Source organism: Sus scrofa, chromosome 1, assembly GCF_000003025.6.
Source record: "Sus scrofa isolate TJ Tabasco breed Duroc chromosome 1, Sscrofa11.1, whole genome shotgun sequence".
NCBI classification, from domain to species: Eukaryota; Metazoa; Chordata; class Mammalia; order Artiodactyla; family Suidae; genus Sus; species Sus scrofa.
The window spans coordinates 73,287,430-73,300,840 of NC_010443.5; the positions used below are offsets into that span (position 1 = coordinate 73,287,430).

A 13,411-nucleotide genomic window follows, 5' to 3' on the forward strand; every position below is an offset into this window, starting at 1 on the left:
AAAAAAAATGTGAAAACAGACAAGCTAGTGTACCAGTGCTCATGACAGTGAAGGCCTCCTCCGACAGCTAGAGTGAGCGCCGTAAAACAATATTCCACACCAAAGCAAACAAAGCCAGCATTCTGATTGAGGGGATGCACAGAGGGATTAATTCCAAAGGTTTATATACCAGCCTCTGCAGACCAAAGGCAGACAGATTCCCTGTTGGTAAGTACTGGATGTACAATGTGGTCTTTTACTTTAAGAAACAAATGCTTTTTTATAAGTCAGGTCACAAAGAAGGATTGGATGACATAAATGAACTGTTTCCAATTTCCAACTACTGTTATCTGGACTTGAAAGCTGGATATGGAAAAACCTTTTTCTAAAAGCAGAAAACTAATATTCCACAGCAGGGAGTGCAGAAATTGCTAGGGACTGATCATCTCTCCTTATCATGTCATTCTTCCCCAGTGCTCCAGCTATATTTTGGAATAACAGTCAATTAAAAAAAAATGAGATTCTCTTCTTAAACCTTCAAGATAAACTACATTTTTCTTCATTTTTTTTTTTTTTTTTAGTTGAGAGAACATAATAAATACTCATTTGCCCTCCAACCAGATCAGCTGGTTGCTAATGTTTTGCCATTGTTTGCTTTCTTTCTAGATAATCATGTGCTGACTACCTGAGAGTCAGTTACAGACATAACAATGTCTCATCCCTACGTACTTCAGCATTTATCTCTAAAGGATGATGACAACATTCTCTGACATAACCAAAAGCCCTTGGGCACAGCCAAGAAGTTTAGCATTTCGTATGATGTTTAAAGTCCATATTAAAAATTTTAAGTCCAACCAATAGCATCCTTCAGAGCTATTTTCATCCCAGTCCAAGATCAAATTAAAAATCAGACATTCCTCTTCCATGCCATGACTTTTTAATCTCTACTAATCTACAATAGTCCTGACACCACCACTTTTACTGTCTTTTATAATACTGACATTAAAAAAAAAAATCCAGGTCAACTGCCCTGCAGATGTTTCTTATCCTGGATTTGTTGTTTTCTCACAATTAGGTTCAGGTTAAAATAGTTTTGAAAAGATCACACACAGATGATGTTGTATACTTCTCCATTGCATTAGGAGGCACACAATATCACCTGTCTTGGTATTAGTGAGACTAAGTTTGTTCATTGATTCCCTTTGTTTTCAATAAGTAATCTGTAGTGTACCTGAGTCCATGTGACTATTCGGTTCATCCAACTGTTCTCACCGATTATTCATTAATAATCCTTGTTTGAGAAAAAGATTACTTTGGTGGCTACAAAAATAATGGTATTAATAAATAAAGGTCTTTTGCCTAGGCACTGGCAGAAACACCATCAACCCCTTTAGAGAAAACAGGCCTTAGTGAAAACAAACTCTCTTTGCATTAGCAAAAATTTGCTATTAAGAGGTGGAGTATATATACTATATCTCATATATAATAAAATACATAAGAGATTTGTTGGTGGATAGAGGAAGGGAAGAACCATCCCAGAACGGTTTGGGTATAGTGTACGAAGATTAAAAGGTCTCAAATCAGAAATCTACTAGATCTGCTAGCCCCTAAGTTGAAGCAGACAGCTAGCTAAGTTTGACTTGGAGAAGCGAGTCTTGTATTGCTGGGCTGTCCAATTAGAAAGGTGTCAGGGAGTTCCCGTCGTGGCGCAGTGGTTAACGAATCCGACTAGGAACCATGAGGTTGCGGGTTCGGTCCCTGCCCTTGCTCAGTGGGTTAACGATCTGGCGTTGCCGTGAGCTGTGGTGTAGGTTGCAGACGCGGCTCAGATCCCCCGTTGCTGTGGCTCTGACGTAGGCCAGTGGCTACAGCTCCGATTCGACCCCTAGCCTGGGAATCTCCATATGCCACAGGAGCGGCCTAAAGAAATAGCAAAAAGACAAAAAAAAAAAAAAAAAGAAAGGTGTCAGAATACAAGGGAAGAGGGTAGGCTTTTTCTTTGCTGTCTTGACCATTTTTACTTACTAATAAGAGAGCACAGAAGGCATCTGCTAGGAAGTCAATACCCTTCAGAACTGGATTGCTTGGATACCTGACTTTATCATCCCTTTCACCTGGGAAACATAATTTTTGGAGGCAAAATGTGAATGTCCATGCCATTACCTTCCTTGTATTCTCTTCCTTTGGTTCAATGGTAAAAGAGAATATAGACAGATGTAGAAAGCTATGGTACCACAACAAGAAAAAGAGGAGGGGGGCTTGTATTATCTACATAATAAATCTACACCAGAGCTACAGCAATGCAGGATCCGAGCCACATCTGCGACCTACACCCCAGCTCATGGCAACGCCAGATCCTTAATCCACTGAGCAAGGCCAGGGATCGAACCCGCCACCTCACTGTTCCTAGTCGGATTCGTCAACCACTATGCCACTACAGGAACTCCTCTCCATGACTTCTGAATCAAGTTTATTTTCTACAGACAGCCCAAAATCTTTTTTTCTTTAAATTGAGGTAAAATTCACATGCCATAAAATTCACCATTTTATACATTTAGTATAGTGATAATGTTGTGCAACCATCATTGCTATCTAATTTCAGAACACTGTTGTCATTTTGTAATAGACATCAATACTTCAATCCTTCTTATGGCTGGATAATAATCCATTGCATGGATATACCATGTTTTGTTTATCCATTCATCACATGACAAACATTGGGTCACTTCTACCTTTTGGCTATTGTAAATACTGTTGTGCGTGTTTTTGTTTGAACCAAAGTCTTTAAGTATAATCTGTATTATTTCAGCAATTCTTCATCTGTCCCCATACTGCCCCATATTTTTCACCTTCCATCCAAATCATAATACTTTAAAAAAATTTTAATGGAGTATTGTTGTCTTACAATGTTGTATTAGAGTGTACAGCAAAATGAATCAGTTATGTGTGTGTGTGTGTGCGCGCACACACGTGCATGCATCTCCTTTTTTCCGATATATTACAGAATATTGAGTAGATTTCTCTGTGCTATACAGCAAGTCCTTGCTAGTTATCTATTCTCTACATAATCATGTGTATGTGCCAGTCCCATCTCCCCAATTTACCCCTCCCTGCTATGATTTCCCCCTTTGGTAACCATAAGTCTGAATTTGAAATCTGTTTCTGTTTTGTAAATAAGTTCTTTTGTATCATTTTTACTAGATTCCACATATAAGTGTATCATGCAATATTTGCCTTTCTCTGTCAGACTCATTTCACTTAGTATGATAATCTCTAGGTCCATCTATGTTGCTGCAGATGGCATTATTTCGTTCTTTTTTATGACTGAATAATATTCTATTGTATATATGTACTGCAACTTCTTTATCCACTCTTCTGTTGATGGACATTTAGGTTGCTTCCATGTTTTGACTATTATAAATACTGCTACAGTGAACACTGGGGTGCACTGTATCTTTTTTTTTTTTTTTTTTTTTTTTTTTGCCATTTCTTGGGCTGCTCCTGAGGCATATGGAGGTTCCCAGGCTAGGAGTCCAATCAGAGCTGTAGCCACCAGCCTACACCAGAGCCACAGCAATGCAGGATCCAAGCCGTGTCTGCAACCTACATCACAGCTCACGGCAACGCCAGATCCTTAACCCACTGAGCAAGGCCAGGGATGGAATCTGCAATCTCATGGTTCCTAGTTGGATTCGTTAACCACTGAGCCCCTATGGGAACTCCTGTATCTTTTCAAATTAAGGTTTTCTCCAAATATACATCCATGAGTGGGATTACTGGGTCATATGGCAGTTCTATATTTAATTTTTTTTTAGGGCTGTACCAGTGGCATATGGAAGTTCCCTGGCTAGGGGTCGAATTGGAGCTACAGCTTCTGGGTTATGCCACAACCACAGAAACGTGGAATCCAAGCCGAGTCTGTGCTATACCTCATAGCTCAGGGCAACACCAGATCCCCTAGCCACTAAGTGAGGCCGGAGATTGAACCTGCATCCTTAAGGATATTGGTCAGATTTGTTTCCACTACATCGCTTTTTTATGATGGCCATTCTGATTGGTGTGAGGTGATATTTTATTGCAGTTTTGATGTGCAATTCTCTAATAATTTGTGATGTTTATAACATCTTTTCATGTGCTTTTTGGCCATGTCTGTCTTCTTTGAAGAAATGTCTACTTAGATCTTCTGCCCATTTTTTTTTTTTTTTAAAATAAAGCTGCATGAGATGTTTGTATATTTGAGATGAATCCCTTGTTGGTCACTCTGTTTGCAAATATTTTCTCCCTTTCTGTGGCTTGTCTTTTTGTTTTGTTCATGGTTTCTGTTGCTGAACAAAAGCTTTTAAATTCAATTAGGGCCCATTTGTTTAATTTTGTTTTTATTTTCATAACTCTAGGATGTGGATCCAAAAAGTTTTTTGTTTTGTTTTGTTTTTGCTTTTTAGGGCCGCACCTGCGGCATATGGAGATTCCCAGGCTAGGGGTCTAATCAGAGCTACAGCTGTGACCTACAGCACAGCTCATGACAACACCAGATCCTTAATCCACTGATGGAGGCCAGGGATGGAATGGGGAACCTCATGGTTCCTAATCGGAATTGTTTCTGCTGTGCCACAACGGGAACTCTCCAAAAAGATATTTTTGAGTTATGTCAAAGAGTGATCGGCTTATGTTTTCTTCCAGGAGTTTTATAGTATCTGGTCTTAATGTTTAGGTCTTTAATCCATTTTGAGTTTATTTTTGTGTATGGCATTAGAGAACATTCTTTTTTTTTTTTTTTTGCTATTTCTTGGGCCGCTCCCGCAGCATATGGAGGTTCCCAGGCTAGGGGTCCAATCGGAGCTGTAGCCACTGGCCTACGCAAGAGCCACAGCAACTCGGGATCCGAGCCGCGTCTGCAACCTACACCACAGCTCACGGCAACGCCGGATCGTTAACCCACTGAGCAAGGGCAGGGACCGAACCCGCAACCTCATGGTTCCTAGTCGGATTCGTTAACCACTGCGCCACGATGGGAACTCCCGGCATTAGAGAACATTCTAATTTCATTTTACATGTGGCTGTCCAGTTTTCCCAGCACCACTTATTGAAGAGAATGCCTTTTCTCCACTGTATATTCTTGCTTCCTTTGTCAGACTGGTTGACCACAGGTGCCTGGGTTTATCTCTCGGCTTTCTATTCTGTTCCATTGATCTATATTTCTATTTTTGTGCCAGTACCATACTGGTTTGAATTATTTTTTTTTTCTGCATACACTGCATGTTTGTCCATCTGCATCCCTTTTTTATGGCTTCTGTTGTGTAGGGAGATCTCATTCCCATCTTTGCTGTCAAGATCTTCTTCAAGGACTGTCTCAAATATCATCTACCTGACAAAACCTTTCTTGACTTTCCCAATGGGTCTCAAATTTTCTTTCCTCTGAGCTCCCCAAATGATACCAATTACAGTATTCCTTATATTTGTGTGTTTCTCTTTATAAGGCCACAGATAACCTTCACATACTTTATTCTATAGTCAAGAACTTTGTTACTTCAAGTACAACAGAAAACCTTAATAAATATTTTAATTTAGGAGATTTTCAGAGCCATTTCATAGTCTTTGTGGTTTCATATACAGTCTTTTCAAATGCTCACACTGTACACCCTCTATAATTGTCAATATTACTCCTTTGAAACAAAATAACTTAACTAGAAAAAATATCACATGGCGTTAATGAGGACTCTCTGAATGTGCTCTTTCTCTTTTGTTTAAAAATATACATGTGTTGGAGTTCCCATCATGGCCCAGAGGAAATGAATCCGACTAGGAACCATGAAGTTGCCAGTTTGATCCCTGGCCTCTCTCAGTGGGTTAAGGCTCTGGCATTGCCGTGAGCTATGGCATAGGTCGCAGATATGGCTTGGATCTGGCCTTGCTACAGCTGTGGCATAGGCCAGCAGCTGTATCTCCGATTAGACCTCGTGCCTGGGAACCTCCAGATGCCACAGGTGGGGCCCTAAAAAGCACAAAAAAAAAAAAAAAAAAGAATATACATGTGTTGCGTTCATGCACACCAGCTTTGCCTGGCAACTTTTGATTCCCTTTTGGAATATGAAGTAAAAGTAGGTATCTAGGGACAAGTGAGTTATAGCTTAGCATTGGTAATATGTAGTTCACTTAAGATATTTTATGGCTGGTTATGACAGTGTCAGAATGTCACAAGCCTAAGTGACATTTCAGTACTTTCAGAAATAGCCAGGAAAATACAATCATAATTCTTACTTCTTCAGGTTACTTATAATGGCAGCAGAAAACTAAAAGGATCATTAAAAATAAAGCTTACTGACCTGCAATAGCCCCTGGATTCCCTGAATGTGAGAGCTCTGTGGTTCTCTGAAGGATTTTACTTTTGTTAGGAATCAATATGATAGCTGAGTAATGACTTCAGCTCCCTGGGGTGAATCACTCATTCACCACTGGTATTTTTACCTGATCATTATTTTTCAGCAGCTACAAATTTAAATTTAAAATTAAGGTAGGGAGGGATCTGTAGAATTTGTTATGGAGACATTGCTCAACAAATATTTTTCAGCTGTTTCGGGTCTGCCCTGGTGCTCTAAACTGCCCCTTATGAAAGTGCATAGTGTGTATGTGCATGCCTATGGGTGTGATGGAAGAAGGCTATCCAATCTTAAGATTTGGGAAGGAAGGGGAAGTTGGAGGAGGTAGGAGAGTCCATTATGAAAAATTCCAGAGGTGCTCTGCTTCTTGGTTTCACAGTGACATTGAATGGTCACTAAGGGTGTGTGATCTGGTCTTCTCTTCCTTGTCTAGATATTAATTCTCACTCTCCCTAAGCAGGAAATCAAAAGGGTAGATGGGACACAAACCTGTCTGAGGAGAGTAGACAAGTAATTTTACATGTGATAATAAGAAATCAGAATTGTCTTCCATCATTGAGAGCAAGACTTTTCTATCTCTCACTATCAAAGCTAGTATTAAACTTCTAATAAATATTTTTCTTATAGTGCATCTCTTGCTTAAAAGATGATTTTTTTTTTTTTTTGTCTTTTTAGGGCTGCACCTGTAGCATATGGACGTTCCAAGGCTAGGGGTCTAATTGGAGCTGTAGCTGCTGGCCCATGCCACAGCCATGCCAGATCCAAGCCGTGTCTGTGACCCACACCACAGCTCACAGCAATGCCAGATCCTTAATCCACTGAGTGAGGCCAGGGATCCAACCTGTGTCCTCTTGGATACTAGTCAGATTCATTTCTGCTGAGCCACGACGGGAACACCCTTCAAAGATTTTAGAAGTAACTTCGTAGATTTATTTGATAGCTGAAAGGGACCTTAGAGATGAGCTAGTTCCATGCCATCACTTTACGAAAAATAATAAAAAGGATGTTAAACAATGTGACTAAGATTAAACAGATGCTATCAGAGCCCAAACTAGAATCCAGGTATTCCAAACCCTGGTCCTCCACAAGCCACTTCTGCTATACCAACCTGACTCTGTTTAATAAAACAGCCTGCCACCAAACAGCCTGTCCGCTAAAGACCACACCACACAAATTTTCTGACAAGTATTAATTGGATGACTACTTCAAGTAAGCCACTACACTGGAACTATGGGTAATTCAAAGGTGAATTCGCTATTATCCTTAAGGATCTCACAATAAAATTCAAACCTGACAGAAGAAAGGATCACAAAATGCAGAGGAGGTAAATATCACAAAAAGCTGGAAAGACAGCATTAGAACTAATTTCAGGATTAATAAGCAACCTCCTTGAGATTTAGAATAGAATGTCCCTCCAAAGTGTTATGTAAATTGTCTCCCCTGGCTCTGATTGGGGGGCCTTCACAGAACAAGATCACTATCATAGAGCTTTATATAAACATAAAATATAATTTATAAAAATAAACTCAAGTAAGGATTCTTTAATCTGAAAAGTGTTGTACCCTGTATGCCAGAAACTAACTTATTTCTTATTTGCTTCTGATGAATTAACCTTCTCTTCTTCAATGATACTGTTTATAAGCCAGACATGTAGATTTAAGGAGAAGGGCCTGAAGTCCATGGGGTAAATCCCAGCAGCACGGTGGGGCCTTGAGGCAGGCAATAAACTGCCAATCTTTCCTGGAGAATGAGGGTTTAGAGATGACCACAGGGGACCTAGGTTAGAGGACGCAAACTCATCTGCTCAGGACAAAATTGAGTTGATAACTTGAGTTAATGCCTAAGCCATAGGCTCTTTGGAAAGGATATTCCTGTGAACTGAAAATCAACTTGAAGATAATGATTTGGGAATATTTTACCAGCTGTTTAGGAAATCCTGGACTCTCATGTTGTCTTTACCTACAATTTTGCCTGTTTGCAAAGACACTAAGAGTTAAATATGTCCCTTCTCTGTGAAGGTTCTTTAAAATTCATATCTATTGGAGTTCCTGTCGTGGCTCAGTGGTTAACAAATCCGACTAGGAACCATGAGGTTGCAGGTTCGATCTCTGGCCTTGCTCAGTGGGTTGGGGATCCGGCATTGCCGTGAGCTGTGGTGTAGGCCTGTGGCTACAGCTCCAATTAGACCCCCGGCCTGGGAACCTCCATATGCCATATGCCGCAGGTGCAGCCCTAGAAAAGACAATAAAAAAAGTCATATCTATGCTACATATACATACACACATACACACACACATACACACACACACACACATTGATATATAGCCAATACACACTGGCTATACTATGAATAGCCAATGGAGCGTTGATAGCTTTCATTTAACATATTTAGTTGTATCTTTTCAACCAAAACGTAAATCTGCAATGTATTTTAATGTAACCCACTTAGAGCTCCTAACACCATCTGTATATATATATATTTTTGGTTCAGCTGTCAAAAAACACACAAATATACTCTTGTAATACAATGTTTAATGGTTGTGTAATACTTCATTGTATTACACTTCATTTAACTTTTTTCTATTTTTAAATGGATCAATTTTAATTTTCTTCCTTTTACAGTTAGTATTTTACTACATATTTTAATATGTAAGTCTTTGCCTACATCTCTGATATTTTTACTGGGATACACTGTTAGAAGTGGAATTACTATAGCAAAGTATATAAACTTTTTTTTTTTTTTGTCTTTTGTCTTTTTGTTGTTGTTGTTGCTATTTCTTGGGCTGCTCCCGCGGCATATGGAGGTTCCCAGGCTAGGGGTTGAATCGGAGCTGTAGCCACCGGCCTACGCCAGAGCCACAGCAACGCGGGATCCGAGCCGCGTCTGCAACCTACACCACAGCTCACGGCAACGCCGGATCCTTAACCCACTGAGCAAGGGCAGGGACCGAACCCGCAACCTCATGGTTCCTAGTCAGATTCGTTAACCACTGCGCCACGACGGGAACTCCAGTATATAAACTTTCAAACTAAATGTTTACAAATAAAAACAAATACATGTATAGTGTTTAAAATGTTGAATAGTACAAGACTTACAACAAAACATCCCTAGCATTCTGCAGACCTTGTCTTTCCCATTTCCCTCTCTTTAGTTATTTCTTCTGTTGATCTTTATTATTATTATTTTTAAGTGGATTCACTTAATTTTAAAAATTAAAAAAAATTTTTTGGCCACACCCATGGTATGCGTTAGTTCTGGCCAGGAATTGAACCCAAGGCACAGCAGCGATGATGTTGACTCCTTAGCCACTAGGACACCTGGGAACTGCTGTTTATTTATTTTATTTGTTTTATAGGGCTGTACCCAAGGCATATGAAAGTTGTCAGGCTAGGGGTCAATCTGAGCTATAACTGCTTACCTACCCCACAGCCACAGCAACTTGGGATCCGAGCTGTGTCTGCAAACTACACCACAGCTCATGGCAATCCTGGATCCCCAGCACACTGGGCGAGGCCAGAGATGCAACCCACATCCTCATGGATACTAGTAGGATTCGTTTCTGCTGTGCCACAAAGGGAACTTCCACTACTGTTTATTTAAATATTGTTCTTCCTTGAGTTTTTTTTTTTTTGGTCGCATCCACAGCATATGGAAGTTCCCAGGCTAGGGGTCGAACTGGAGGTACAGCTGCTGGCCACAGCCACAGTAATGCCAGATCCAAGCCGTTTGTGTGACTTACACCACTGCTCATGGCAACACCGGATCCTTAACCCACTGAGCAAGGCCAGGGCACAACCTCATGGTTCCTAGTGAGATTCGTTTCCACTGCACCACAACGGAAACTCCCTTTGAGTTTTGAATTTTAGACATTATCGGAGTTCCCGTCGTGGCGCAGTGGTTAACGAATCCGACTAGGAACCATGAGGTTGCGGGTTCGGTCCCTGCCCTTGCTCAGTGGGTTAACGATCCGGCGTTGCCGTGAGCTGTGGTGTAGGTTGCAGACGCGGCTCGGATCCCGCATTGTTGTGGCTCTGGCGTAGGCCGGTGGCTACAGCTCCGATTGGACCCCTAGCCTGGGAACCTCCATATGCTGCGGGAGCGGTCCAAGAAACAACAAAAAGACAAAAAAAAAAAAAAAAAAAGAATTTTAGACATTATTGAATCTGTGATAAAAGTAATAATTACATTTCTTATATAACCAAACACATTCTTCCCCCCACATGATTAGACTTTTTGGTTTAAATCAGCATTTGGTATTTATATTTTTATGCTATACAAATATTATTCTCTAAGCTATGTAAATACTATTCTATTTCCTTTTTTTTTTAACATTAAAATTGTTTTCACTACAGCTAAGGACTGCTTCATTTTATTCCATATGTTTAATGTGGCTTTTAAAAAAAGTGGGCCCCAAATTCTTTGAAACTGTTCCCATTGGTAGGTGAGGTTTACAGCCTCTCCCCTTGATTCTAGGTGTGCTTGTGACTATTGTGATAGGAGATCACGGAAATGATGGGTGTTCATAAAAGAAGGTGCAGCTTATGCCTTGTTTGCTAGAACCCTTGTATTTGGAGTTCTGAACTGACAAGTAAAAAGTGTGACTGCTCTGAGGTTGCCATGCTGCGAGGAAGCCAAGCTAAATGGAGGGGCCATGAATGAGCACTCCAGTGGGTCACAAGCCTCATTTTCTTTTTTGTCTTTATAGGGCTGAACCCGTGGTATATGGAGGTTCCCAGGCTAGGGGTCTAATTGGAGCTGCAGTCTCCAGCCTACACCAGAGCCACAGCAAAGCCAGATCCAAGCTGCGTTTGTGACCTACACCACAGCTCACGGCAATGCCGGATCCTTAACTCACTGAGTGAGGCCAGGGATCGAACCTGCAACCTCATGGTTCCTGGTTGGATTCGTTAACCACTGAGCCATGATGGGAACTCCTTAAGCAGCTAAGTTTTGGGATAATCTGTTATGTAGCAGCAGTATCTGAAACACTGATCTTTCTATGTTCCTATCATTAATCTGTCCCTAAATTCTCAATATGGTCAGGTGTATCAGGGGATCATCAATTTCATTTTTCCTTAGAGAAACTTCTTCTGAAGATCTCTGTCCTTTTTCCCAATCTGGCCTGTATGCACAGCCATCAGCTTAGGACTTGCTTGGATGAGAGACAGTGTAGCATGTTACTTAATGATGCCGGCCCTGTAGCCAGGCTGCCTGGGTTTGAATCCTGGCTCACAACTTGCAATGCTGTGTGACTGTGCTCTCTCTGCCTCAGGTTTCTCATTAGAACACTGGTTGGCACATAGTAAGTGTTCTTATTGTTAACATCTTTGTTGTATTATTCTTCCCTTCATATGTCCTAAGAATTCCCATCACCTCACACCTATGTCTGATCCCCTGCTTCCTAAATTTCACATCTCTTTCTTGCTTGTATACTCCCTTGTCTTGAAAGAATTCATTACCAGCTCTAAAGAAAAGATGCTTGGGAGTCCCCTTGTGGCTCAGTGGGTTAAGGATCTTGCATTGTCACTGCTGTGGTACGTGTTCGATCCCTGGCCTGGGAACTTCCTCATGCTGTGGGCATGGCCAAAAAAAAAAAAAAAAGTTTTTTTGAGACTTTAGCTGTTCTAAATTGTCCTTATTAAATAAATAAATAGTCCTTATTTAATGTCATACTTGATAATATGACCAGCATAAAATTCTAAGTTGGAAACAATTTTCTCTTTGAATGTTGAAATTATTATTCCATTGTCTTAAAGCTTTCAGTGTTACTACTAAGACCATTTTGATTCTTGATCCTTTCTTCGTGTAAGTATTAGGATCTCTTCTTTATATCCATTGTTTCAAAATTTGATAATGATGTCATTTGATGTGGGCCTTTTTCAATTCATCCTTTAGAGTACCATTTCAGTTTGGAGACTCAGGTCCTTCAATTCTTGGAATTTTTTTCTTAAAAAAAAATTCTTTGTTATTTGTTAATTTTCTCACCTCCATTTCAGTTTTCTCCTTACGGGATTCAACAGATACAGGGTCTCTCGAATTGGTCCTCTAATTTTCTCATCTTTTCTAATTTCTATTGTGTTTTTTGGTCAATTTGCTGGGGTGTTTTCTTATTTCTATCTTCCATTCTTCTCCTAATTACAAAAATTCTTTCATATTTTATATTTTATATTTATTTATTCTTGGGCTATGATTTTTTAATATATCACTTGTTCTTATTTCATGGATGTAATACCTTATCTCACTGAGTACATTGATCATAGTGTTTTTGGAAATGCCTTTTTTTTTCCTTCTTGAACTGTCTCTGTTACCTCTAAGTTCCCGCTTTTCACCAGTTTGCTTTTGTTTGTTCTTTCATGGCAGAGGCTGTTCTCCAATGCCCAGTGGTCCTCTAAGGTACTTCAGTTGGCTATTCTGGGCCCTTAGATACTCTGAGGCTTGTCAATGGGTGGGCCTCGCTGCAGGGCAGCCAGTCAGGGATGCGGCATGTTTACTGAGGGAGCCTCAAATGTCCACATCTGCAGGGCTTTTTTTCTGGGTTTGACAGGGTCCCCAGAAAGGAATCCTCTTATTTTCTACCCGGTGAATATGAGGCATCTTGGCTGGCTGTCAGCATTTTAAGAGCCTTTTGGGGAGAAGGGGTAGGAGAGGGAAAATCTTTTCTTTCTGGAAGCAGATATCCTCAGGCTCTCTCTACATTAAGTATGGCATCTGCCCCTACCTCAGCTGCACCTGGTTCCTCATGTTCCAGAGTCTCAGATTAACCCAGTCAACTAGAACAACCAAGTTAAGTAATTCTATGAAACACTGGATAAAAGGGTGAGAACTTTTTGTATCAGAGTTCCAGGATTAAAAGAAACCCCAGGAGTTCCCGTCGTGGCGCAGTGGTTGACGAATCCGACTAGGAACCATGAGGCTGCGGGTTCGGTCCCTGCCCTTGCTCAGTGGGTTAACGGTCCCGCGTTGCCGTGATCTGTGGAGTAGGTTGCAGACGTGGCTCGGATCCCGCGTTGCTGTGGCTTTGGCGTAGGCCGGTGGCTACAGCTCCGATTGGACC

At 40.7% G+C, this 13,411-nt stretch overlaps 1 protein-coding gene across 4 annotated transcripts in view; it reads right to left on the reverse strand.

Annotated features, from left to right (window-relative positions):
* Positions 1-13,411, reverse strand: part of PDSS2 (decaprenyl diphosphate synthase subunit 2) — a 275,584-nt gene that overhangs the window by 52,480 nt on the left and 209,693 nt on the right. The gene's annotated exons all lie outside the window — the stretch shown is intronic.